Here is a 27,813-nt window from a genome sequence, read left to right as displayed (position 1 = left end):
ACAATCTGGTTTGTGTGTAGAATTAATGAAGGCCTACAAACCAGGAATTAAACTGTTTTTTTGGATAATTTATTAGCTTTACAATTACCGTATTTCCCCATGTATAAGGCGCTCCCATGTATAAGACGCACCTTACTTTTGGACCCGAAATTTGGAAAAAAAATATTGCGGTAGCTGTCAAAAAAGGCAGAGAGAGTGTAATGGCCGGCTGCTCTGATAGTGATCAGAGCAGCCGGGCAGCACACTCTTCCTGCAATCGCTGCCACTGTGCCTCTGTCCCCCTCCTCCTGATCCCCGCTGACAATCTCTGCCTGTCCTCGCCTGCTGGATCCCTGCTGACACTCTGCCTGCTGGCTACTGCATCCCCGCTGACACGCTGCCTGTCTCCACCTGCTGGATCCCCGCTGACACTCTGCCTGCTGGCTACTGCATCCCCGCTGACACGCTGCCTGTCTCCGCCTGCTGGATCCTCGCTGACACTCTGCCTGCTGGCTACTGCATCCCCGCTGACACGCTGCCTGTCCCCGCCTGCTGGATCCCCGCTGACACTCTGCCTGCTGGCTACTGCATCCCCGCTGACACGCTGCCTGTCTCTGCCTGCTGGATCCCCGCTGACACTCTGCCTGCTGGCTACTGCATCCCTGCTGACACGCTGCCTGTCTCCGCCTGCTGGATCCCCGCTGACACTCTGCCTGCTGGCTACTGCATCCCCGCTGACACGCTGCCTGTCTCTGCCTGCTGGATCCCCGCTGACACTCTGCCTGCTGGCTACTGCATCCCCGCTGACACGCTGCCTGTCCCCGCCTGCTGGATCCCCGCTGACACTCTGCCTGCTGGCTACTGCATCCCCGCTGACACGCTGCCTGTCCCCGCCTGCTGGATTCCCACTGACACTCTGCCTGCTGGCTACTGCATCCCCGCTGACACTCTGCCTGCTGCATCCCCGCTGACACGCTGCCTGTCCCCCTCCTCCTGGATCACCCCCCACTGCCCCTGTAATACTACCCCTGTATAAGACGCACCCAGGTTTTGGACCCAAAATTTTTGGGTAAAAGGTGCGTCTTATACATGGGGAAATACGGCACATTACTTATCCAAGAAACAGGTGGAGCACTAAATTTGGTTATTTTATGCCCAAAAACATTGATTTGCCAATAAAATAGCAAAACAAAACCAAAACACGCAATGGCAGTTTTGCAAAACCAAAACCAAAACAAGAAGGTAATCCAGATCCAAAACCAAAAACAAAACCAAAACACGGGGGTCAGTGACCATCTCTAGTTTTGATCTTGTTTAACTATAGTAAAAATATTTGAAGATCTCTGGAGCCACTTAGAACTGTGTTGAGGGATAACATATAGTATAACTTGGTGTCAGGTTCAAGGAGTATCTCGAGTCAACCCCTGGTGGTGGGAAACTCATTCACGGCCCATGAGCTAATACGAATATTTGGGTGGAGGCACTGAGCAAATAGAAAAGTGAGAAGAGCTTATTACCCACTGAACGTTTTCATCAACAGGGCCTGATTATCCATTTGGATTTGGAGGGGTGCAAAACTGTGACAGGAAAAGGGATAAACTGAAATTAATTTTAAAATATACGAGATCTGACTATTAAATAACAAGCCAGATTAAATAACTCTCCTTTATTTATTGGTATTACAAATTTAATGTTTGCCCCCTTCAATATACTCCCCATTTGCAGTAATACATCGCTGTAATCTTGTTTTCCACTGATTAAAGACATGGAGCAAGTCAATTTCTGTCAGTTGTTTCAACATATCTGCCGATTTTTTTCTTTACAGCATCAACTGACACAAAATGTGTCCCTTTAAGCACTGATTTAACTTTTGGGAAAATATAAAAATCGAAGGGTGCTAAATTGGGCGAATATGGGGGATGTTTAAGTGTAGTAATGTGTTTGTCGATCAAAAACTGCTTCACATAAAGTGCTGTGTGAGCAGGCGCATCTTCCTGGTGAAGAAAAAAAACATTTTTCCACAATTGCGGCAGTTTCTTTCTGACTCTCTCTCTCTCAGCTTTTGCAAAACTTCCTTATAATAATGCTGATTTACTGTTGTGCCTTCTGAAACCCATTCTTCCAAAATTACACCCTTGGTATAAAAAAACCCAATGAGCATTGCTTTGAATTTTGACTTGCTTTGAAAAGCTTTTTTCATTCTTGGTGATGACGGTGTTTTCCAGTGCATTCCCTGTCTTTTGGTTTCAGGATCGTACTGGAAGATCCAGGTCTCATCACAAGTGATTACTTTATGAAACAGATTTGGATCTGTGTCAAATTGCTGCAGAATGTCAACACACCATTCCTTGCGACATTCTTTTTGTTCTGGTGTGAGAACCCTTGGGATCATCTTTGCACAAACTTTCATCATTTTAAGATCCTCAAGCAAAATTTTCCATATTGTGACTTTGTCAATGTTCACAGATTCAGCTATCATTTGAACACGAGTCGGCGGACTTTTCGAACAATCTGACTGATTTTTTTCTACATTTTCTTCAGTTCTTGAAGTGCAAGGTCGTCCAGGGTGTTCATCATCTTTGACATTCTCATGTCCCTCGCTAAATCTTTTGTGCCACTCAAACACACGGGCACGAGACAGACAGTCATTCCCATAGGCCGTAGTAAGCATTTGAAAACATTCTGTTGATGTTTTGTGCAACTTATTTAAAAATTTCAAATTGACACGTTGTTCAACTTTTAAAATTAGCATTTTTTTGGCACTCTGCAGAAAACACAACCAAACTAAATGGGGACTCACAATCAACTGAATGTCATAGAGTGTTGCAGGTTCAGACTGGTTCAAGGTTACTACATATACAGGTATAACCGGTTCTGACTGCTTTGTATACTAGGTGGAATCACAGTCTCATTATTTAATAGACATACCTCGTATGACAATAGTTGTTGTCTAAAGTAAAAAGAAAGCATGAAAGAAAAATGTAGTAAGATTTTAATCTTGACATATTCCAATGGTAAAGGCTGAAGATAATAAGTCATCCTTGATCAGGCCAATATAGGAGAAATAAAGACAGACGCAGGCGTGACAGCCCCCTCCCCCTTTAAAACCTCAGAAATGCTCATTCATGCCTCCATTCTGCTATACAGTTCTAATTTTAATGACAAGGAAACGAGTGACAAAGATTGTTGTGACCCTTTTAGAAACTCAAGTTAAAAAAACAGTCATATAAAAATTGGGGGAGGGGGGTGAAGGATGTCAGATTTTAAATTAAAGACAAGTTTTTACCTACCGTGTATTAGCCTGGCGTAGAAGGCTAGGGGGCGTTGCAAGCATATTAACCTAGGGTGGCCTGAACCCTTAATCAGTCCCTCTTCATCAACCTGAGAGCTACACTAGTTTTAGTGATTTCACTAGTTACTAGTGAATTACTAGGTTCACTATTTGTTCAATTGACAAAATTGTTGCCTATAACTTGTGTAGGCAGCTGGTACATATCAAGGAACATAATTACTATAATAAGTTCTTTTAGAAGCAGCCAGTTCCCTGAATTACACAGTCTAATTTTCTACAACTTTTATGCATGGCTAAATCAGTTAAAGTTATTCACAGGCAATGAAGCAGTTGACATTTATAAATTTGATATATTGTAAATAAAAATTAAAAAGGATTTACAGTCACTCAGCAACAAGTAGACAACGGATAATAATTAAGTGTATAACAAACCTTTTAAAGTAAACAAAAAGTTAAAGCAGTAGTTTAAACTGCTTTAGTTTATGTTCCAGGATGTGTGTTCATTTTCTACTGACAATTATGCTGTTTACATATAGAAAAATCTGTAAAATAAATAAAGACTGAATGTTAAACAAGCGAACTGACTGGTTATGCCAGGTATTCTTATACATTGTCAAGACAGTGCCTAATTCCAAGTGGCATCATTGCATTAGGGAAATTTCAAAGCAGTTATTCAAATAAAATGTTATTATCACTGTTTTAATTTGTTTAGTGAAATTAAATATAATTGAACTTTTAAAGTAGCTAAAAATATAAATTTTCAAATGAATAAGAACATAAGAATAATAAGCACATAGAGAAGAAACAAATGCAAATTTATGTACAAATATGTTGCGACCATTTAGTACCAAGTTCATACAATTAGACTGGTCACAGCATTCAAATGTCATTTGTCTAATGTTTAACACCTTAGTAACTATCTTAGCACAAGTGCCAGTCTCCCTTTCATGCTAATCTTATAGCTTAAAATAAAATAAAATAGTAAAAATAAATAGAAAACACTATTTATTTTTATGGGTTAAGTATACAATTATGAGGAATATAGTGGACATTTTAAATGTCAAATTTGAAAAACTACATACAATATATATTCATAGCCTAGTCACATGAACATATGCAGCCTGCCCGCGAGCCACATTTCACTCCTGGATATCTTAAACAAAAAAGCATATGGAGCATGAATGAAATATGAATGATTGCTAGTATATGGGTTGTTACTATGATTATGCCTTTTATCTTATAACGGTTTTGCTTTATGGTACAATTATATTGTTATTATTATTATTATCATCAATAAATTACAATAATCATATATTAACTATTAAAACAACCGCTATAGATGTACCTGTATATAAGCTGTAAGATAAAGGAACAGGGAGCGTGTGAAATAACAAATGTTAGATAATAGGAAAAGACTCAGCAACAGAGAAAATAAGAAGGTAATATGGGTGTGAAGAAATGAATAATGAAACATAGTGCTGGTATTGGGGTAGATTTATCAAAGCTTCTAAAAAGGAAGTTGGAGGTGTTGCAGATAGCAACCAATCAAATTCTAGTTAGAATTTATCTAGTACATTCTAGAAAATGATAGTTTGAACCTGGTTGGTAGCTATGGGCGACACCTCCACTTTTCCTTTTTAAAAGCTGAGATAAATTTGCCCTATAGATAGGTTCATTGAGAAGTCCAAGGAGTACATTTACTAAACTGTGGGTTTGAAAAAATGGAGATGTTGCCTAGAGCAACCAATCAGATTCTAGTTATCATTTATGATGTAAGCTCTCATGAGCAGGGCCCTCTTTCCTTGTGTGTTCCTTCTACTGTTCCTTCACCCTCTGTACCTTATAGCCTGCTTCACTAGCCCTGTTTTCCCAGTTTTCTTAAGCTTTGGCCTTCTTCTCGCTGATTTCTACCATCCCCTTCACTATCTGTCCCATATATAATCTGATTTAGATTTACCTTGTTACCTGTGTTTGTATATATTTGTGTATCATGTTGTGTCTTGGTTCTGTTTTCTGTATATGTAATGTACGGCGCTGCGGACCCTTTGTGGCGCCTTATAAGTCAAAGATAATAATAATAATAATAATAATTTATTTAGTACATTCTACAAAATAACAGCTATAAAGCTAATTGGTTGCTATAGGCAACATTTCCACTTTTTCAAATCCGCAGTTTAGTAAATATACCCCCAAATGTTGGTCCAGAAGTCCAGATGACAATATTAAAAAACAATCCTCTTTTGGACGCTGCATAATTAGATGTCACACAATCTCTCTAACAATTCCCTGACCAATACCGTCAGAACTTGAGTCTAAATGATATGTTCAGGTTCATAGGAGAATCAAGAAAATTAACAAAAGGAGACCAATGAAAACAGCCACTTCTCGCAGTAGCAGAATGCAAAAACAATGATATAAAGCCAGAACTATAATGACCTTGTGGAATGTGTTGGGAAATAACTCTAAAAGAAGAGGTGATAAGGGAAATAACAAATTATGTAAACCTGCTAAAACCGGAAAAGAGTCAGAAATTATTTATGTAACTGTTAGGCCTAACAGCTGTTTAGATAAGCATCTAGAACTTAGCTGGTAGAGATCTTCACCCATAGCAGCCGCCTTTCCCGTATAACTGGTTTGTTCAGAGGTACTCGGATGCCCCCAGGACTTAGCTCTATAGTAGCTGAAGCTTATCACAAACAAACCGTAGTGCAAGTTGGAGGAAACCGGAATACTGGAGGCAGGTACCGGGGGCAGGGGAAAGATTGCGGGTTCGTAGCGAGTAGGGATACCGAAAAGCAGGCCAAAAGGTCAGGGCAGGATGTAAACGTGTAAATCCAAGATACAGCCCGAGGTCAAGGCACACAAGTGTACTAGAGAGGTGCAAGGAAAAGCCAAGGGTCACAACAGCAATCAGATCAGGAATGGCAGGATATTCACAGGAACAGGGAAGTTGGTCAGCAAGTTCTGCAACACAGGAACGCTATAACCGACAGGGAGGTTAAGCCCTCCCTGCCTTAACTACACAAGGCAACCAAACATAAGGGCAAAAAGGGCCTGCATCCTAATAAGCCCCAGAGGCTGCTTAACTAATTGCTGCAGCACTTCTTAGCTACCCTACGAGGCTGTGGGCTGAGGAGGTCAAATGTGCATGTGCCCAGCTGTCAGACTTGCCTGGCACAGCCGGGATCTACAGAGCATCCCGGCAGTTGCTGCGGAGACAGCCGGGATGAGGGAGCAGAAGTGACATCCCGGCTATCAGTGGAACAGCTGGGAAGCACTGACAGGGAAGAAGATGAGTTTCCGCCAGGGAAGCTTGTAACAGTACCCTTCCCTTGAGGAGGGGTTAAGTAACCCAGACACCCTAGTTTTTTGGGAAACTGAAGAATTGTCTGACGAGTTTATTACCATGTAGGCACCTCCGTGGAACCCAAGATCATTCCTCCGGAGTGTAGTCCTTCCAATGTACAAAGAAATGAATTTACCCTTGGATTCTCTTGGAGTCAAGAATCTTCTCCACGATAAACTCCTTACAACCATTAATGTTCACAGGGAGAGGTCTCTGTGATTGATAGAATCTAAATTTGCTTGAGGAGACCGCTAGCTTCAGGAGGGAGCAATGAAATGTAATTGGGATTCTTAAAGAACAAGGAAGCCTTAACCTGAAGGCGATGGGCTTGACCTTTTTAATAATAGTCCAATACCTAGGCCTGAGTTTCTTACAGGGCTACCTGAGCTTGATGCTCCGGGTGGAGAGCTAAACTTCATCACCCACTTTAAAGGAACAGACTCTGCGGTGACGATCTGAAAAGAACTTGGACCGGAAGGAGGCCTGGAGCAAAGCCGGAATGGACCTTCTTTCAGATGACACTAAGATGAGAGGCAGTAGAATGAATTCCAGGATGACCAGAAGGAATAATGGAGAAGAGAGAGTTAGCCCTGGGATGGAACCCGAGGTTGCAGAAGAAAGGAGACATATGGGTAGAGGAATGACAAGAATTATTATACACAAACTCGGGCCATGAGAGTAGAGATGACCAATAATCATAAAATTTGGAGTACAAGCGGAGGAATTGTTCCAAGGACTGGTTTACCCTTTCTGTCTGCCTGTTGGACTATGGGTGGTACGCAGATGATAAGATGATCTTCATCTCCAGAAGACTGCAGAAAGATTTCCAAAACTGAGCAAGGAATTGGGAACCAGGGTCAGAGATGATGTCTTCATGAAGGCCTTGGAGATGAAAAACATGTTGAATGAACAATGAGGCCAGATTTTGGGCATTAGGCAGCTCAGTAAATGGAAAGAAGAGGGCCATTTTACTGAAACGATCCACAACCTACCAGATGGTGTTGGGGCCAGGTCTACAATGAAGTCCATCTAGAGATGTGTCCAAGGTCTAACTTTAGTAGGCAAAGGCATCAACTAGCCCAAAGGGCGGTTCCTGGAGGACTTGCCTCTGGCACATTATTCACAAGCAAGCACATCCTGCTCCGGATCCAGCTCTATAATTGAGACCATGGTCTCAGCCTAGTCCTGATTCTTTGCCAACTGTCACGAGCCGCGGCGGTACACCGCATCCTGACATGATCAAGCAGCTGGGCGCGTGGTCTAGTTTCTATGCTCTGTTATTATTCTTTGGGATTATCCTTGTGGAATATATGTAGGAGGGTGTAGTGACATCCTCCATCTCCAAGGGGAGCTCTCATATGATTTAAACTGGTTCATTTATATTTTTATACTTGCTTCCTGGTTATGTTATTACCTATGCTAGTTCTAGCTAGTAATTAGCTGCCTCCTGAGGCTGATTGTCAGCCCTGTCCTCCTCTGTCCTGATTGTCTCTTAGTACTATTTAAGGCAGTGAGGTATGAGCCTCACTGCCGGTTATAGCGTTCTGTTCCAATACTGTTGCCTGCTCCCGTTCTTGTCTTGTGTTGAAACCTGTGATTGATTACCCGCATATGACCTTTGCCTGTTCCTGGATTCCGAACCTGTGCCTCTGACCCTGATCTATTGCCTGTACCCAGATTCTGAACCTTTGCTAGTGACCCTGACCTATTGCCTGTCCCTGGATCCTGAACCTGTGCCTGTGACCTTGACCCTTCTGCATGTACCTGACATTCTCTCTGGTGCTCTGTCCAGTCCACTGATCTCTGGCCTGCAGCTACTCTGTGTGCTACCTCCTGTACCTGTATGCTGCCGTGTTAGCATAAACTCATACTACTCTGAGCATAAGACCTGGGGGCTTCCGAGTACCTGTGAGCATAACCAGTCTCTACGGGAAAGGTGGCTGCTAAAGGTGAAGACCTCTTCTACCTGTTCTATGAGTTTATGCCGCACTGGTGGCCAACCCGGTGGCCACTGTGGGCTCCAAGCCGCCCTGCTGCCTCTCTTCACTTCTGGACACTGCTTCTCTCCCATCCCAACTATGGTTGCCTCTCATCGTTGACCTCCTTTATTCCACCACCTGACTCTCCCCTCCACTGGACCCCCATGATTCTACTCTCTTCACTTGCTTTCCTCATCGACTCTCCATCACATCCCATTTTCACTTGACGCCCTAGATCCACCTCCATTACCTCCAGACCTGCTGCCCATTTCCTGCTCACCTGCTAATTTTGCAACACTCCTAGATCTCCCAATACATACAGGTGGACTTTCAATGTCCCCTCAGGTTCATCCCTCCCTCCATTTCTTGGGCATGGATCTCCACCATTCCATCTCCGCTTGGACTACTTTTATATTCTGATAATTGTAGTGTAATGTCTGAGACTAACTTGACTATTGTAATCCACAACCAATTCAGAATAATATATAGGTGTTTATTTTGCAAATTATTCAAACTATTGTTTAAACCTATAAAACCATATAAATTGTTCAAAATTCAGAGCTTAATAAACCTATATGCACAATTTGTATGCACCAGCATAACAAGATGCCTGTAGTCAATGAGGTATATGTGAAGAATCCATCTCAAACACAATCAAATTTGGTAAAACACAATTATTTATCAAATAATTGTACATGTAATATAATAAAACTACAAAGCATCTAAACGTTTAAATGTAAAACATTTTACTCACATGTAACACTCTGGAGGCAAAATTCATAAAATCATAACAAGCCAACACAGACCTTAGCTATCTGGTCGTCATCTCTAACTACAAGTTGAGTGTGTTTCAGGGAGCACAGTGCCGCTCACTTCTACAACAATAAGGGACCTAAGACTCAGGAGTTAGTGCAGTGCTATCTACCCTAACTGAAGATGTGTTCCACTTCTGTGTATGGAAGCCTGTAGAGGACATAAAATGTGGCCAAATAGGTTTCACCTCACAGCCTTTATTAATGGTTAGTGGAGATAATACCCGTATTCGGGTTTATATACAGGGAATGAAGTAAGTGGGATATACCTTCTAACAAGGAAACCACCATCTGATTTCCTTGTTAGGGTGGAATGTTTTTAGTATATTAAAAACTGAATGTAATGTTTTTAACTGTTTCTGCAGTGTTTTCAATCATATTTATATTTTGTTTGTATCTATCACTGATAGATTACTTATTATTCTTCGTGAATAAGCATATTAAAATGCAAATACATGTGAGTATTGTTATTTTTTGGTGCTAAAAAGAAATTGAGGGGACCTTAATATTGGTATTAGGATAACTATATAAAAAATATCTATATGTATGTACATATTCTCATGTATTGAAATGAATCAATTTTGAATCTCATATATTGATCCAAGAAATTGATGATTATATATATAAATTCTATAATGTCTTAGAACTACATTTTCTGAACATATATAACATAGGTCTAAGTGAGTTGTTATGTACAAACCCCTGACTAAAGTTTTTATTATCTGAAAACGATTTGAAAAATTATTATCCATAAGCTATCAATCCACAATTGTGCACAAGGGGTATTAATTCCTAGATCAATCTTTGAGTGTAATATGATTACAGAGAATTTAACAAAAGTTTTAAAAAATTGAGTAGAACCAACACATATATCCAAGGTGTATGGCTATTCTCAGGGGCATATTGGGAACTTAAAGTGGCCCTGGAAAAAAATTTGGAAGTGGCCTCACATGGGCGGGACCAAACAAAAGGTGGGCTGGACCAACATAAAAGTAGACGGGATTAAGCTATCACGTATTTGTTTGTTACATGAAAAAAAAGCCAGTATTTTCCTTTTGTGCAAAATAATAAACAAATTTGCACCCTTGCATTGTAACATGGTTGGTTCAGGAGCAAACTTACTTCTTATTTTGCTTTGCTCTCCTTATTGACTCAGGCCCATATAATTTAACATATTAGACGTAAATTCAAAACGAAAAAAATAAAATCATTCTAAAATAAATAACTAATCCGACACATAGCATACACTAAAAGACTAAATCAGCACGAATACTGCACAACCAACAATGTGTTAAACAAGTTGCATACCCAACAATAGTGAAGCAATTGAAACAAATATGTTACTGAATACTCCTAAATATGAATATTCATAAGTATTCTCCAGCATTCACATATAGACAGATTGCGCCGTTGTCTCTTACCTGTTCTGGCTCTTCTCTCTTGCAGCTTTGTTGTCCTCTCGCTGGCTTGTGAAAGTTGGTGTCCTGTATTGAAAATGCAAAATGTTAACAAACCCTAAATTATTAGGCTTTTTAGTTCAAGCAAAATACTCCATTATGGCCAGATAAAACTACCCCATTGTACAGGCATATAAAAGAAATATCTGAACATTTGTGGTCAATCAAATATTAACCTCTACCAGCCCCATCTCACTAGTATTTAATATTCTAGTGTTCGCTGAGATCACAGAGAGCAGCCATGTAACCGCCACACAATAAAGATATCATGGCCTCCAAAGCTGCTCTATTTTTTAAACCCCCCTAAGACATCTCATTACCCCTGCAGGTATTTTCATTACCCACAATAAAAACTTCAAACAGGGAATAAATTCATATATACACAAAAATAAATAGTGTACTTCCAAAATATTGATTACTTCCTACTGCAGCTGTTAAAATGGACTATTGCGCTCCCTCTAACTAAACCATGCATCTAAACACAAAAAAACAGCACTGTGGGGAGTAAACTGTATAAAGATGTATATAATTGATAATATATATTTACATATCTATAAAACAATCTATAACTATATATATATATATATATATATATATATATATATATATAAATTCTTAATTAATAATAGCAAAATTCATTTAGCTGCCCACCTTCAGCTGTTTTCATTTCCCCCTCCTACAGACATTGCCCCCCCTTGCAATCATTTTTCCTTATAGTCCCCCTATAGTTATTTTCCTTATACCCCCGCCCCCCCGAAATGAATGTTGTTGCTTAAAAATAAGGATAAACAAATTACCTCAGAGGGCTGCCGGCATTCACTGTGCGCACCCAGAAGCAAAACTGAGCATTCAGAGGGTCCTACGCGGCTGCGCATGACATCACAACGTCTGCGTCATGATGTCACATTGCGCAGCCGCACGAAAGTGAGACAATACAGTTTTAAAGCAGAACATCGGAAGCCGGATCGGGGGGAGCCGGGAGCCATATCAGGGGTGAGCCAGGAGCCAGACCTGGGGGGAGCCAGGAGCCGGACCGGCCCATCTTGCCAGCGGCCTTTCTGGCAAATGCCAGAAGTGCCAGATGGCCAGTCCGGCCCTGCCGTCAAGCATTGAATTCTGACTAAATTGCTCCTCACGTGTGCGAGTATGTGGTAGGTAAATAATATTGTAACCTACTATTAAAGTAATTCTATTCTAATTTTCAAATAAGCATTGCCCATTGTATTGTGTTTCCAATGCACAAAGTGATTTATTTTAACAGATGTAAAAAGTTAAGAGTTCAATACATGAATATAGTATAATACAGTACAGTACAGCCAATACCAAAAGATACATACCGCTGCGCTTCGCTGCGCTCCCACGGGTACCAGTGGACATTAGTTCACCCTTGAATACTGTGGTCAGAGAAGACTGAAGCTAGTGGGAGCGCAGCTATGATATATATATACATTCAGTGTTACAGAGTGAACAATGCAGATGACGTGGCTTGCTTCTATAGGTCCAGACTTCGGGTGGGTCCAGGGTAAACAGGTCACAGGCTAGTTCAAACTAAAGAATCCAAAGGTGGGGGTCATCTCTCCAGGGGATGAGCTCCTTTCTTCCCGCCAAGTCTCCAGTTACAACTAGTCTACTAGCATTTTATAGTCAGCATCATATTAAAGGTTTATTCCCTAAGATCAATAACTAGAGTATGCAATGTGCGATCTCTTCGCCGAATGCACCGGACAGCTGCTGATGTATAGGGGATTAGAATGATATCAGACATGACACATTTCCTATAACCTGAACCTTAAACAACACTGAGGTGTACATATAATCATAATATATAAACTAATTATAAACTAAATACTATCTGCTCATAAATCACTGTAGAATAGATTCAATATGAATATGAATTATATAAATAACTAAATGTTGTAATGCGAGTGTGTACGTGCGTATTTTACCGTGCAATCGCAGTATGCCACGCTACACGTGGCATACTGAGTGCAATCGACCAATAAAACAATATTAACCAATATACTTTCGTTCATCCAATTATACGACTTCGACACTACACAGGGACTGATATGCATGAATAAAATGCTGGTGTTCCATACAGATGTACAACATGTTCTTAATATTTAAACCATAGATTGCAAGCTTGCGAGCAGGGCCTTCCATATATTGTAAGCTTCCGAGCAGGGCCTTCTCACCTCTTTGTCTGTTTTACCCAGTTTGTTTATTACTGTGTTTGCCCCCAATTGTAAAGCGCTACGGAATATGTTGGTGCTATATAGATAAATAAATGATGATGATGATAGTTATAATAATAAGTAAACACACTGCAGAAGAGGGACTGTGAGTTTCCAAATTTGCAGGATAATCCATTTAATTCCTAATGAATTTACTTACAGCATCTGCTTAAAAGTGACCAGTTAGAGAAATAAAAGAAAGATACCAGTGCTGGAATATTGCAAGGACAGCAGCACTGTCAGATGTGAGAGTACCACTGTTCTGCATTGGACTCAGATCATAAATGTGTAACATGGTCTCATAACAAGAATAAAATCCTTAAATACTACCAAATAATGAGGATGAAATACAATTTTGGATTTTATAAGACATAGAAAGATGACGCAGTAGTCTGGCAAGCAGAATTACTCCACAAGGAAATTCTGTTGCCAATGATGATCTGATATTAGCTCAGTACTCTCTCAGAGTGTTCAGTTCAGGTCACTTACCCATAGGAGTGCGCAGAACACTTCATTAGGGTGTGCACCCAGGGACACCGAGCGAGGGATACTCTGTGCCGCAGCTCGCTGTCGGAAGGGCGTGTACAGAGGGGGAGGGTGCCCAATAGTGCCTCCAGTTCATATAACACCAAACAATCGTACCTTCAGTTCATATAACACCAAACAATAGTGCCCCAAAATCAATCACATTACACCAAACAAGTGCCCCTGAAACATATTATGCCACACAATACTGCCCCCAGATGATACTATGCCACACAGTAGTGCCCCCCAGATGATAAAATGCTACACAGTAGTGCCCCAGATGATAAAATGCTACACAGTAGTGCCCCCAAATATTATGCCACACAGTAGTCCCCCAATTCAAATTTTGACACACACTACAAACACTAAAAACTGCTCTGTAGTCCTATATGTGAGTCAACTCACCTCTCACACTGATGTTGTCTGTTCCTCATTAGGTAATAGAAGAGCTGTGAGCACGCTTATCTGAGCTCCAGGACGATGAGCTACATGGGATCTCTCTCCCTCCTGCTTGTGCTGACCCTGCAGCCCACCCTCAGTGAAAGGCAGCGTGGCGTTTTACTTCCAGGACTGCTTTGCTGTCGGCCGATGGGGCGCCCCTTGTGGTCAGAGTAAATGCAACATGCAAAAAAAAACAAAAAAAAACGAATGAATGAAAATGAAAAGATAATTTTTCTAAAATGTGTCATTAACATTGAAAATGTAAATTTAAATGAACTTATTTTGTGGTATAGTCTTTAGAATTCAAACTGTTTGATTTAGAATATTTAAATCTAGTGTAGTGCTCCCTGTGGGCCTGCTTCATTAAGGAACATAAATGCCATTTTTTTTGTGCAGAATCTGCAAATTTAATCTGCACATGCCCAGAACCGGACCATACGCAATTAAACGCAGCAACATTCAACTCATCAGTGTATGCAATGGACACTTACTAAAGCTTACGATTTCTGGGAGAGAACGGGGCAGAGGAGGTGCGTTCGCCCATAGTCAATGTAAAGCATGGGCGTGCCAAACTCGAGCCATGCAGCCACATCTGATTCAAACTTTGGGCATCTCAAAAGGTACTTGTTTTTCTGCTGTATCTCTTGTTCCAGGGCTAGTGTAAGTCCTGAGTACTAGTGATGACAGTCACGTATGCATGCTATAATATGTGTTTACAATCAGGAGCAACTGTAAAAATGCATTTTATGTTAAGTAGACATTAAGAACATACTAATAAATGTATTTGTTGAATTCAGGCGTGCATCTGCCCGAATTCTGTGCATTTTAAAACAAACACACGTTGCGCTCAGTTTGCGTGACTTGATGAATCAAACCCTGTACAGTCATGGCCAAAAGTTTTGAGATTCACACAAATATTATGTTTCTAATGTCGGCTGTCTCAGTTTTTATTATGGCAATTTGCATATACCCCAGATTGTCAGAAAGAATGATCAGATGAATTCCAATTAATTTCAAATTCCCTCTTTGCCATGACAATGAACTTTGTTCCCAAAACAACATTTCCACTGCATTTCAGCCCTTGCCCAAAAGGACCAGCTGACATCAGGTCAGTGATTCTCTCTTTAACACAGGTGACCGTATTGATGTGGACAAGGCTGGAGATCACTCTGTCATGCTGATTGAGTTAGAAATAACAGACTGGAAGCTTTAAAAGGAGGGTGGTGCTTGAAATCATTGTTCTTCCTCTGTTAACCACGGTTATCTGCAAAGAAACAAATGCAGTCATCATTGCTTTGCACAAAAAGGGCTTCACAGGTTAGTAAGATTGCACCTAAATCCACCATTTATTGGATCATCAAGAACTTCAAGGAGAGAGGTTCAAAACTTGTGAAGAAGGCTTTGGGCCGCCCAAGAATGTCCAGCAAGTCCCAGGACCGTCTCCTAAAGTTGATTCAGCTGCAGGATCGGGGCACCACTAGTGCAGAGCTTGCTCAGGAATAGCAGCAGGCAGGTGTTAGTGCATCTGTGCACAGTGAGACAAAGATTTTTGGAGGATTGCCTGGTGTCAAAAAGGCCAGCAAAGAAGCCACTTCTCTCCAGTAAAAGCATCAGGGACAGACTCATATTCTGCAAACAGTACAGGGATTGGACTGCTGAGGACTGGGGTAAAGTCATTTTCTTTGATGAATCCCCTTTCAGATTGTTTGGGGCATCTGGAAAAGCACTTGTCCGGAAAAGGAAAGGTGAGTGCTACCATCAGTCATGTGTCATGCCAACAGTAAAGCATCCTGAGACCATTCATGTGTGGGGTTGCTTCTCAGCCAAGGGAGTGGACTCACAATTTTGCATAAGAACACAGCCATGAATAAAGAATGGTATCAAAACATCTTCCAAGAGCAACTTCTCCCAACCATCCAAGAACAGTTTGGTGACGAATAATACCTTTTGCAAAATGATGGAGCACCTTGCCCTAAGGCAAAAGTGATACCTAAGTGGCTCGGGGCTCAAAACTTGGAAATTTTGGATCCAGACCCTAATCCCATTGAGAACTTGTGGTCAATCCTCAAGAGGCAATGGACAAACAAAAACTCATAAATTCTGACAAACTCCAAGCATTTATTAGGCAAGAATGGGCGGCCATCAGTCAGCATGTGGCCCAGAAGTTGATTGACAGCATGCCAGGGGCGAATTGCAGAGGTCTTCAAAAGGAGGGGTCAACACTGCAAATATTGACTCTTTGCACAAACTTAATGGAATTGTCAATTAAAGCCATTGACACTTACGCTTGTAATTTTACTACAGTATACAATAGCAACATCTGACAAAAAGTTCTAAAAATACTGAAGCTGCAAACTTTGTGAAAACCAATACTTGTGTCTTTCTCAAAACTTGTGTATATTTAAGGTACAACAACTGTTATATAACCTTCAGCTTTAACCACATAGGACGGAATTCCAAGTTCTTGTACAGTATGTAACTGACCCGTGATAAATGCAGGAAACAGACCTTTAATGAATGATGACAGATGTATCTGCAGTGACACGTTTAGAAGCAAATAATAAGATCCTATAATGACAATTTTCTAATTTATGCCAAACAGTTACCACTCAAAACAGGAGGAGCCATCACTCCATAGAGACATTGTCAGAGTATAAATTTCTGTTGTGAATATATTCATCTTCAGATATTTGGTTAGGTATTTATCTTAAAAATCCTATAACCAATAATCTCAGTCATGAAGATCGCAATAGCCTTCCTGCTCCTGGGCGTCTGCCTTGGTAAGATTCATTATTGCCTATAAAATAATCTTGTGTCAAGTTACAATTCAAAAAATGTCATATACTTATTGCATGACCTTTTATAGAACATAAGGCATAAAGTAATTTATTGCAACTAAAATAACAGTTTAAAAATGTAAATATATTGTGAATATGTGTAAAACAATGTATAAAATATATAAAATAAATATTTATCATAAATAATATCTAATAATATTAGTGACTTACTTTAGCCAGCAGAATTGAAAAAAAAATCAAATAGTAAATATAGGTACTGCCCAGTCATAAAATTGATCATTGTTGTTATGACCTTACAGAAATCATAGCTGAACTTCCATCATGTACTGACATATATATATGTTTCTGGAGCAGATTATCCTACATACTACAGTATTTTAGTATTTTGTAGTACTAGAGTGACAGAATAAAATTAGCTATTTTTTTGGAAGGTCATTACAGTATATAACTGTATTTTATATCCCATATGGCATTCACTATGTTTACATAGGACACTACATATACATGAGTGCTGACTGCAAGCATGCAAGAACATTGACCAGTGATGTGTAATATGCATCACTCAGTCCACATCAGTGATGTATCCCATGTTTTTATCAGTCCGGTGAAGTACAACCATCTGTTGTACATGTACAGGAAAGAGGAAAATTGATACAAATTAATTTTTATTGTAGCAATATATTGCAAGCCTTGTGGTTTATAAATACCATATTTGGGTCATCACCATTATGTATAGTTTATATTTAAATACATGTTTACGAAAGAATACAGTTGCTTAAAGTTTTTTTTAAATGAAATATTTACACAAAACTATTTTTTTAAAGATTTATTGTTGCTATGAATGTCTTTACATTGTGCTGCAAGTGATACGAATAATACGGAAAACTTTATTTTCTTTTGTAACATTTATTACTGCACAATGTCCTATATTTAAAACTTTAGATTGTATGGGAACATTTTCAGGAACTGTGTCCCTATTATGTTATTGTTGGACACTTACCCAGTCAGTTTTTACAGATGAAAAACGTAAACTACTTGGCACAATGTCAGTGGGTTTTCATATTGCAAGAATTAAAGTACTTTTAATATATAAGGTACAGTAGGGGGCAAAAGTTTTAAGATTTCAAAGGAGTTAATTGGTTTCAGTTTCAACAAATTAACTGACACTTATCTGATCAATAAATCAGTTACTGACACCACTTGGCACTTGGAAATGTCATTGGTAGATTATTCTTCAGTTGGATGGAATAAATGCAGTATATAGCAATTGTCTGCAGCTCTCTGCACCATCCCTCCTTCAATCAGCATTTTATTTTAAGATTAATGTATGAAGTACATATGATGTGTTTAATGCCACAATCTTCCAGCATCAGTTTTACAGGAACAGCACACAATTACTCAATGAGGACTCTGCTTCTATTACTATCCAACTTTCAGTCTGTGGCTTCTACCTTGTCTTCATTTCCTTCCTCATACTGGGCCTGATTCATTAAGGATCTTAACTTAAGAAACTTCTTATTTAAGTCTCCTGGACAAAACCATGTAACAATGCAAGGGGTGCAAATTAGTATTCTGTTTTGCACATAAGTTAAATACTGACTGTTTTTTCATGTAGCACACAAATACTTGATAGCTTATTTGTACATTGAAATTTAAAGTTGATATTTGTGTGCTACATGAAAAAACAGTCAGTATTTAACTTATGTGCAAAACAGAATACTAATTTGCACCCCTTGCATTGTATCATGGTTTTGTCCAGGAGACTTAAATAAGAAGTTTCTTAAGTTAAGATTCTTAATGAATCAGGCCCACTGTCCTGATCACATGCAGCCCCCTGCTGAATTACATTATCACACAAATGGACCAGTCACTGCCTCTCACAAGATCCACACAATTATGTCCTGAGACACTATAGGGCATATATGCATCATCTGGATGCATATATGCGCTCAGAAGTAACCCACGGAAAAAAATGCATGTAAAAAAAGAAACATGCATGTGTTCAGCTGGATGTATCTCAACAACAGTAAAATGTGTCAGGTATAACAAGTGTGTATTCTTATGCCCCACGATCACATAGGGATAGCGTAGAGATGTGGCTTCACAGTGTTAGTAGTAAATGAGAAAGTTGCATTACCCTAATTGTACACAATATAAAAATGTAATCAAGTATCATATGCTCAAGAGAGAATATTGTCTTGACAATTATTAATGAATGCAAAAGTCATATTTTCTATATAAAATATAATTGTATCCAAACAAAATGAAACAAAATTTAATGTATCTGTTTTTTAATTAAATATCAAGCGTCTAAGCTAATCAAAAAAGGATAGATAGTGTTTTTGTTAGTCATCATCATTGCATTTTGTTTTGTCACAATTAAAGCAAAATGAGCCACAAGTAGAAAATTGGCAAATAAAAATATATGGACCTAGGAGAATGCATTTTTAGAGCATATGAACTGTATAGAAATACATATCTTACATAAAAAGTATCAGATGTAGATCCATTGTAAACAAGCCCCTATGTTCTGCCGTGAGTATTCTGATGTGCCGATTTACTAGATTGTTCTGTAGCAGTTTAACTATCATTTCCCTGTTCAAATCAGTGGATATAACAGGGACAGAGATTTAGAAGACTGCATTCAAAATGTTCTCAGAACCTTGTCAAATGCACATTGGAAGGACTAGCAGTTTAACTATCATTTCCCTGTTCTTGCAGTTCTCACAAATGCAAATGCTATCGGAAAAAGAAAAATGTCGGTAAGCATAATTTTTATATCCAGATTTCCTAGCTTGTACTTTTGTTAGCTAAAAAATTAACATGAATTAGTGTAAATGGTTGCCAAATGTGTTTTGCATAAATTAGAAATGGAACATCTGTTTATACGCCATATTAAATCCCAAATAGAAGTTTAGTACAAAACTGGAATAATTTTCTTCATTTGCTCTATCTGCTCTTCTGCAGCAAAATGAAGCATATTCTCATGGTCGTATGGTGGCTTTGGTACTGAAAAGATGGAATGATTGGAAGGTAAAGAATAGCAATGAAAATTACATTTTGTATACATAGACAACAGCCTGTTTTATAAGTAGGACCAACTTTTATATTGACAGAGAGTCTGTATTGAACTACAGGAAGTTGCAGCCCAATGCAAATAATGAACATTTAAAAATGTTAAATGAGGATAGGACCAGTGGTGGTAGTGGGGGTGTATACAGTGGTATGCCACACTGCTACTTCTCCTACTGCCTTCATTGTGAAATTATTAAATTCCAATCACTTACATTCCCACTACATTTTTCATACTGTTGCTTCTAAATTTACATACTGCAACTTCTAATTTTCTACCTCGACCACTGGTTAGGGACTGTAGTTTGTGTTGGTTGAGATGGTGTCACTACATAGCTGCCACCATTTTCTAAGCTGGAAAATAAAATATGACTGTCAGTTCTAGCTTGCTCAGTCTTAATTTTTTGTCCACTATCCTTTAAATTATGTGCATTAGTACAGACCAGCCAGCAAAAGGAAAGAACAAATTCTGTAACAAAGCACATTTCTATATAATCATATTTAAACATCTAGGGCCTGATTCATTAAGGATCTTAACTTAAGAAACTTCTTATTTCAGTCTCCTGGACAAAACCATGTTACAATGCACGGGGTGCAAATTAATATTCTGTTTTACACATAAGTTAAATACTGACTTCTTTTTCATGTAGCACACAAATATCAACTTTAAATTTCAGTGTACAAATAAGCTATCAAGTATTTGTGTGCTACATGAAAAAACAGTCAGTATTTAACTTATGTGCAAAACAGAAGAAGTTTCTTAAGTTATGATCCTTAATGAATCAGGCCCCTAAACATTCACTTGAACAAAAGCATATTTTGCATAATGCACAAGTATCAGTTAATGCATTGGTTCCCCATAGAATTCATAGAACTGGTTGACATACAGTATTTGTAATATTTAAATTACAGTATGGAGAGCTTACCAGTGACTTTATGAGATAAATGTCATAGTCTATTTGCCTAAAACCCCCATATACTGCATGTGCTTAGCTATATGTGAAATGATGATAGCCAATGGCAGATGGAAAGTAGAATTGAGAGACACACAGCTAACCGTAACACTGGGCAAAAATAAGCGCTAGTCTAGAAAGTAGTGGGGGATAGTAATTTTTTGCAATAATAGTTGAGTCACAATTATTAAGGAAGAAGAGTAAAGTGAATGATCTTAAGAAAAATTGCAACATGGTTTGTCCAGCTATAATTTTCACCCTTATCTGATTTCCTCCTAACTCTCGATGGGACCCAATATGAGCAATAGGAATGAATGGGTTTAGCTTACAATATATTATAAAGGCTGATCTCTGAGATAAGGTGATAAAAGCCATTAGCTATATTGGGGGACACTTCTGAAAAAACCAATACTAAAGTGATGATATCAGAGCTCCCTATTTATACACATATATTATTTACAGTAGTTTATACATATCATAGCATAATTTGTGTATTATGTCTCCATTAATGCTTCTTTACTTAGAACTGCCACAGGTGTAATGATGTTGAAAGATACTGTATGGAAAAAGCCATGGTGGAAGATCTCTGCTTCATTTTGGTAAACCCATTTCCCTTTTATATTAATTCATAGAAATATTTTAAAGACGTTAGAATACATGTAATAATTCTTTTGTGTTTCTGATATATTTTATAACCTAGCATCTTAACACATAAAATCAATTATTAACTCAAATAGTTTAAATAAAAAATTAAATTGCTTGCATCTAATAAATTGTGAAGTTAAGAATGTTTAAATGTCATACTAAAAAAAATGATAGCACTTCCATTATTTATTAATATAAATATATATATAATATGTACTTTTTAGAAACTGATGGCTAATGACATGGGATGCTCTCCACGAGAACTTCTGGTGACCATGGTAAGATTTTTGTTTAGCTTATTATTTTACATATTAAAACTTGAAATAATTCTCTTTAGTTCTATTATATTCTGTAACTGACAAAAACTGTTTGCTCAGGAAAACATTTATAGAAACAAAACAATATAACAATAGTACAATATAGTACAGCTATCTTGATATTTCCATGTGGGTCTTAAGCTCATAAGATCTTAACGGAAATATAAGTACTTCTGAAATTAAAATGCAGATCATGTGTTCACTGTTAACATAATGGGATAGTACTGCAAAAGTCCTGAGTCGATCTCTGGAAAGTCCCACTAAGACTGAAGCTGCTCAACAATAAGAAGCGGATTCAAGGGGTCTGAAAGAGTTTGCAGGTCAACAATTAAACTCACACTGAAATTGTATAAAATCCAACATAAAATTAGGGAAAATAATAAACTGCATATTGTTTATGCCCTCTTTCCCCTTCAAAATTCCCTGCCACAATTAGAAATTAGCACTGTAAATATGAAATAACGACTTGGACACATAAATTTTGGCAAAAATTGGTCACAGTTTATTTAAAGAAATATTTTTTGGTGATGGAGAAAGCAACTACAGCACAGCTCTAACTGAATACCTGAACAAAACAAGTGGATGGCCAACTGGCCCTGAATCCACTAAACAAGGATGACCTCCCTTACTGAATGGCTGGCTCTAAACCTTGCATCAGAGTGACTACACCCCCTCTAGACTCACAATGAAGTGCCCACAAAAAGCAGGTCAAGGAGTCCTCTAAACCAAAGGACCAAGATTCACCTTTACCTCAGAGGGCAGTTACCTGCGGCCAATCACCTATAGCGCCATGCGTCTCAGTCATTGATTGCAGTGCTTTCCATTGAACTGTGCCTGCTCTGTATCGAGGGAAAAAAACAAGGTTAGTGACAAACAAATGCCATGAAAACTAATACCTAAAATACAGGGTGGGAAGGAGGTATTTTGTGAAGAAAAAGTCTATGTGAGCCCACACATATTCGTTTAAGTGCGTTTGGCTCAAGTGACTCTCTTGCCATTAACCATATTCCTGATCTTCCCAACCACACCTGATCTACCCAGTCATATCTCCAATTGGCCTGAACATGTCCACATTTTGCCAAGACCATACCCCAGACCACACCCCAAATCTGTAAGACCTCCCCATTTTGATCACCGAAAATAGAGTGTTGGGAGTTATTATGTTGCATTGTAATCATCTATGAAACACGTTAAGCATATCATTGTTTTTAGCATCATTTTTATTTTATTATACAGTAATAAGAAAAGAAAAGTGTGAAAAAAATGTAAAACGTTATAAAAGCTAGAAAAACTGAGTATATACATAGACTGTTCTAAGCTGGCTTCCCAGTCTTCACAATTTACTCAATGTGTTGCATATGATTAATGATTGATCATAGCATAGCCTGCAGGTGAATTTGTGGGAAAAGGCTCTGATTATAAATTACATCTCTAACTGGATTTTCAGATGTTTAAACATTTATCCTTGAGAAGAAAAAAATGTTTTTAATATGATGTAATTTCTCTGGTCTTTCTCCCCCCTTCCCTATTCCCATTAGAGTAAAAACAATGTGTAAATTAATTGAACAGTTACATTATTTGAATTACATTAAACCTGACAAAAATCTGTTTCAAACCTTTTTGCAGACATTTGATTTTCATATTTCCTTTGTCCATAATGCATTGGAGGTAAGATGTTTTGTTCGGTCATTAGTTACTGTTAATAGTTACTTAAACAACAGTTAATCATGTGTACTGTGATATTAAAAGTCAATTATAGTTAATGACACATAAATTAAACATACAATGGATGGGATTATACATAGGAATGCATATCAATTGCTATATTAAGAATACAGAGAGGGACATATACAATGCCACTGTTGAGATGTACTGGGCATACTTGTATTGTTAATTGCATATATTTCTCAGGTATTATGTCTGTTGCAGTAGAAACTGAGTTGGATCTGTAGGCTAAGGAATTGTGCAAAATAAACTCAAACAGTTCCTATCCTTTTTCACCCTTTGAGACACAAAGTCTGTATGTGCATCATTTATTTAAACAACCAATGGTCACTGTTTGTGAGTAACCCCTCTGTCACCTTCAGTGATGACAATACAGTCACAAGTGCAGAGTTTGGGTAGTTTTATGTAAAAGATCAGGTAGTTGATGGATTGTCAGCATGTCACAACCAGCAGGGAGATGACTCGGGGGCACCAGAAAAAGCATCTAGCTGGTGTCTTCATTTTCACATTTCCCAGCAGGTACAATTTTCTGGGTACAGTAATACAAATGTCCCACACTACCTTTCCCTTGTATTTGACAACCCACTTCTATCTCTTTCTATCATGCCCGAGTTAGCGATCGCAGAGTTCCTTAAGTTACCATCTTCACTTTTTGATTTAAAATATGCTTGGTTCAATGGTACTGATTAGAATAATATCTATGGGAATTTTCAACTTCAGCTGTTTTATACACACATTACACAAAAAAGTATATTATACATGTACACAGAATATTTTCTAATTACATGTTGTTCCTTTATTGTTTAATTCTTAAGTGAACATAACATACAAAAAGTTCAACTAAACTTACAAAAAGATTGTATAGAGCAGTGATGGCCAAATAAAAAAGAAAAACTTTAGGCGGGCCAATATAATTTATTAAAAAACTCAAATATCGAAATATATAATACAAATTTTTTGAATGGGACAGGAGTGTGTTATATAGCAGTGTTACCTCTATAAGTGCAGCGATCGTACACACACAGCACTTATTTCAGCAGGTTGTTGCAGATCCGTCTTTCTGGTGAGCCACTAACTGACAACACTGCAGCCAATCGAAATCCGCCTTAGTATATGGCCCATCCCATCTCTTCTCACATGACTTTCAGCCATTAGGGGGCGGGCAGGTGTTTGAGTGATTGACATACGAAGTGTCCTTTTAGGAAGGAGGATGAAGTGTAATGGAGGAAATAGCTGGGAAGGCATAAAAATGAAGGTTCTGACACACAGGGTCGGCCCTAATAGTTTTATGCATATTTTAATGATATTTTTTAAAATATTGGCAGGCCGGATAGAACCTCTAAGTGGGCCGGATCTGGCCTGCGGGCCGTAGTTTGCCCATCACCGGTGTAGAGCAACATAAACTCTGTAAAGCACTGACTTAGAATTCATACATAGCTATGTTAGGAACAATGAAGTATATTTTGCTGTAATTTACTTTGTTCTGCCATCATCTCTTTACATACCAAATTTTTCACCAATAATTAATGACAGAGTTATTATGTAATTATTTCTGTGCTATCAGTGCATACATAAGTGAGAGAAATCATTTTGGTAGCTGCCAATCAGATTAGTCTAATATTACTTATCACTTCACTTATCAGAATAATGTCTCGCACAGTAAGTTTTAGAAAACTGCTTCCATTTAATGACCTTTCCAGTAACATACAAACCAGTACTTGACATAAATAAAATTCTTAAACATAACTGTGATATATGCGGAGGAACACAGTTTTATGAGACACTGTTTTACACATCCGGAGCAACATTAAACTGCTGTACAAATTCAAAAGTTCATCTGTTTACAAATGTATGTCCATATTTATTTAGTTTTCCATTTAAATATTAGGAGAAGTTATGCATTTAAAATGTTTTTTGTTTTCAGCACGACAATACTGATTCATTAACTCAGGAACTGAGACGTTATGGAAAGATGGACCACTTTGTGCAATCTATATGTGGTATGATGGTAAGTCAAGATACTGAATGTCTGTAGTCTGTATAATGCCTGGCTAGTGGATAGCTAAATAGGTAGCATATTATTGTTATTATTGTAATTATTATTATTAGCAGTAGTAGTGATATAAATTTTTAATTTATATATAGACATTGATCCTCTGCACTTACCAAGTACATTACTATTGCAATTCTAGCTACTTTAACCTGTACTCATTATTAAAATCAGGGCATGTTAGTTCCACATATTGCAATACATGTTAAGCTGACCATCTCATGCCAGCGTTTTCCCATTCTGGCCAGCACTACACAAAATATATACATGAATTCAATCTGAATGTTAAGATAATCATTACTATGCGTTTCAACAGGATTGAGTCTTACCTGCACACAGCTTTTAAAGACAAGTACTCCCCAAGCAATAGGCACCTAGGGATCCACCTCGAACAAGTTGAATAGGGAGTGGAGCTTAAACAAAAGTTTGTTCACAAAATCCATTTTCAAGAACAACAAAGAAAGACTAGAAATGATTGTGCTCTACCACAAGGATTGAATGAATGTAAATTAATGACATGAAAATTACTTTATGTAAATAAATAGACATTGATCATCTGCACCCCGCAAAGATATTAATACCATTCTAGCTATTTAAAGCAGTACTGTATTAAATAAATTATTAGGGAATGCTAGTTGAACATATTTTTAATATGTATGTATTTTTTCCAGAATACACCATTAAAGGAGTCCAATGTGGATATGGGAAATATGCTTGGTGATCTGAATGGCATTCTGGTAAGAAAAACAAAATTTTAGAACAACATCTGTGTTTTATTATACACTCCTCTATAATACAGTATAGGTTTTCCATGTTATTTGAAATAGTTTTTTTAAACACAATTTAAAGGCTAACTCCACTGTTGTAAAAAAAAATTAAGTGTTGTATACACAAAGAGTGTTTGTTTTTCAAATATAACTCTTACCCTAATGCTAACTGTTTTCATATACACTTTCCAATACAGTGTAGATAACAGCTAATTGTCCTGAAGCCTTGGAGATGTAGCCTATTGGTGTTTAGACAAAGGCTCCATTTTTATGAAACCAAAAACATTCATTTGACTCAAAGGGACTCATGTTGATTAAGACATGGGGCCTGATTCATTAAGGATCTTAACTTGAGAAACTTCTTATTTCAGTTTCCTGGACAAAACCATGTTACAATGCAAGGGGTGCAAATTAGTATTTTGTATTGCACATAAGTTAAATACTGTCTGTTTTTTCATGTAGCACACACTTGATAGCTTAATTGTACACTGAAATTTAAAGTTGATATTTGTGTGCTACTTGAAAAAACACACAGTATTTAACTTATGTGCAAAACAAAATACTAATTTGCACCCCTTGCATTGTAACATGGTTTTGTCCAGGATACTGAAATAAGAAGTTTCTCAAGTTAAGATCCTTAATGAATCAGGCCCATAAACCCTTTTTTGATGTAAAATTGTATGCAAATGTTAGTATGCAAATTTGGCTTCATCTTATGCTTACTACTTCTTACACTTAGAGGGATGGAACAGGGGAGGAAAGGAGCAGGCAAACATAGACCAAGTACAGTGAGGGCCTGATTCAAAGGGGAAGCCAAGCATATGCGCATGATGTAATGACATTCATTGAGAACCCAGGTGGGGTCTAGACACAACTTATTTCTTCATGAATACTTTAATTCAGACCTATTTTTTCTTATCACTCTTCATCTCCTACTCCTATAATGTTTCAGAAAAACAAATAGCCTCCTTTTTCTGTGTATTTCTTAAAAATGTTTCCTCTCTAAATTACTTTTTTTCATAACTCATTGCAAAATACACTACAAATAGAAATACTAAAATAAAAGGCATTGCTGATTTGGAGCTGCTTGCAATATTTATTTGGCCCAGCAGTACACAGTTGTGTGCATTGCACATTATGACATTGGATAATACATGAGTTGATACACATTTGATTTTCACTTTCACAATCCCGAGTCATGGTTGAAATCAATTAACATTTGCACACAAGTTGCAGTTTAAAAAGAGCACGGAACTTGAGCGAAGTTCCAACTGTATTCTAAACCAAGCAAACGTCAAGATGCGTTTCGATTTGAATCTGGATGTAAGTACACTCTCCCTAAATGGTATTTGCCGTATGTTAACAGACAAAACAGAATCACATGACATACAGAAATAATTCAGCATAAGACATGACAGGGA

General features: G+C 38.1%; 1 protein-coding gene across 1 annotated transcript in view; it reads left to right on the top strand.

Moving 5' to 3' along the window:
* LOC142152506 (uncharacterized) overlaps window positions 1–6,408 on the top strand; it is a 50,739-nt gene extending 44,331 nt beyond the window's left edge. The window contains exon 10 of the mRNA XM_075209213.1: window positions 6,393–6,408. The gene's annotated coding sequence lies outside the window, so the exon portion shown is untranslated. The remainder of the gene's footprint in view (window positions 1–6,392) is intronic.
* The last annotated feature ends 21,405 nt before the right edge of the window (window positions 6,409–27,813 follow it).

The sequence above is a fragment of the Mixophyes fleayi genome, chromosome 4 (assembly GCF_038048845.1).
Source record: "Mixophyes fleayi isolate aMixFle1 chromosome 4, aMixFle1.hap1, whole genome shotgun sequence".
Taxonomy (NCBI): Eukaryota; Metazoa; Chordata; class Amphibia; order Anura; family Limnodynastidae; genus Mixophyes; species Mixophyes fleayi.
The sequence above is the reverse complement of the archived record's forward strand: the minus strand, read 5'-3'. Positions and strand labels throughout refer to the sequence as shown.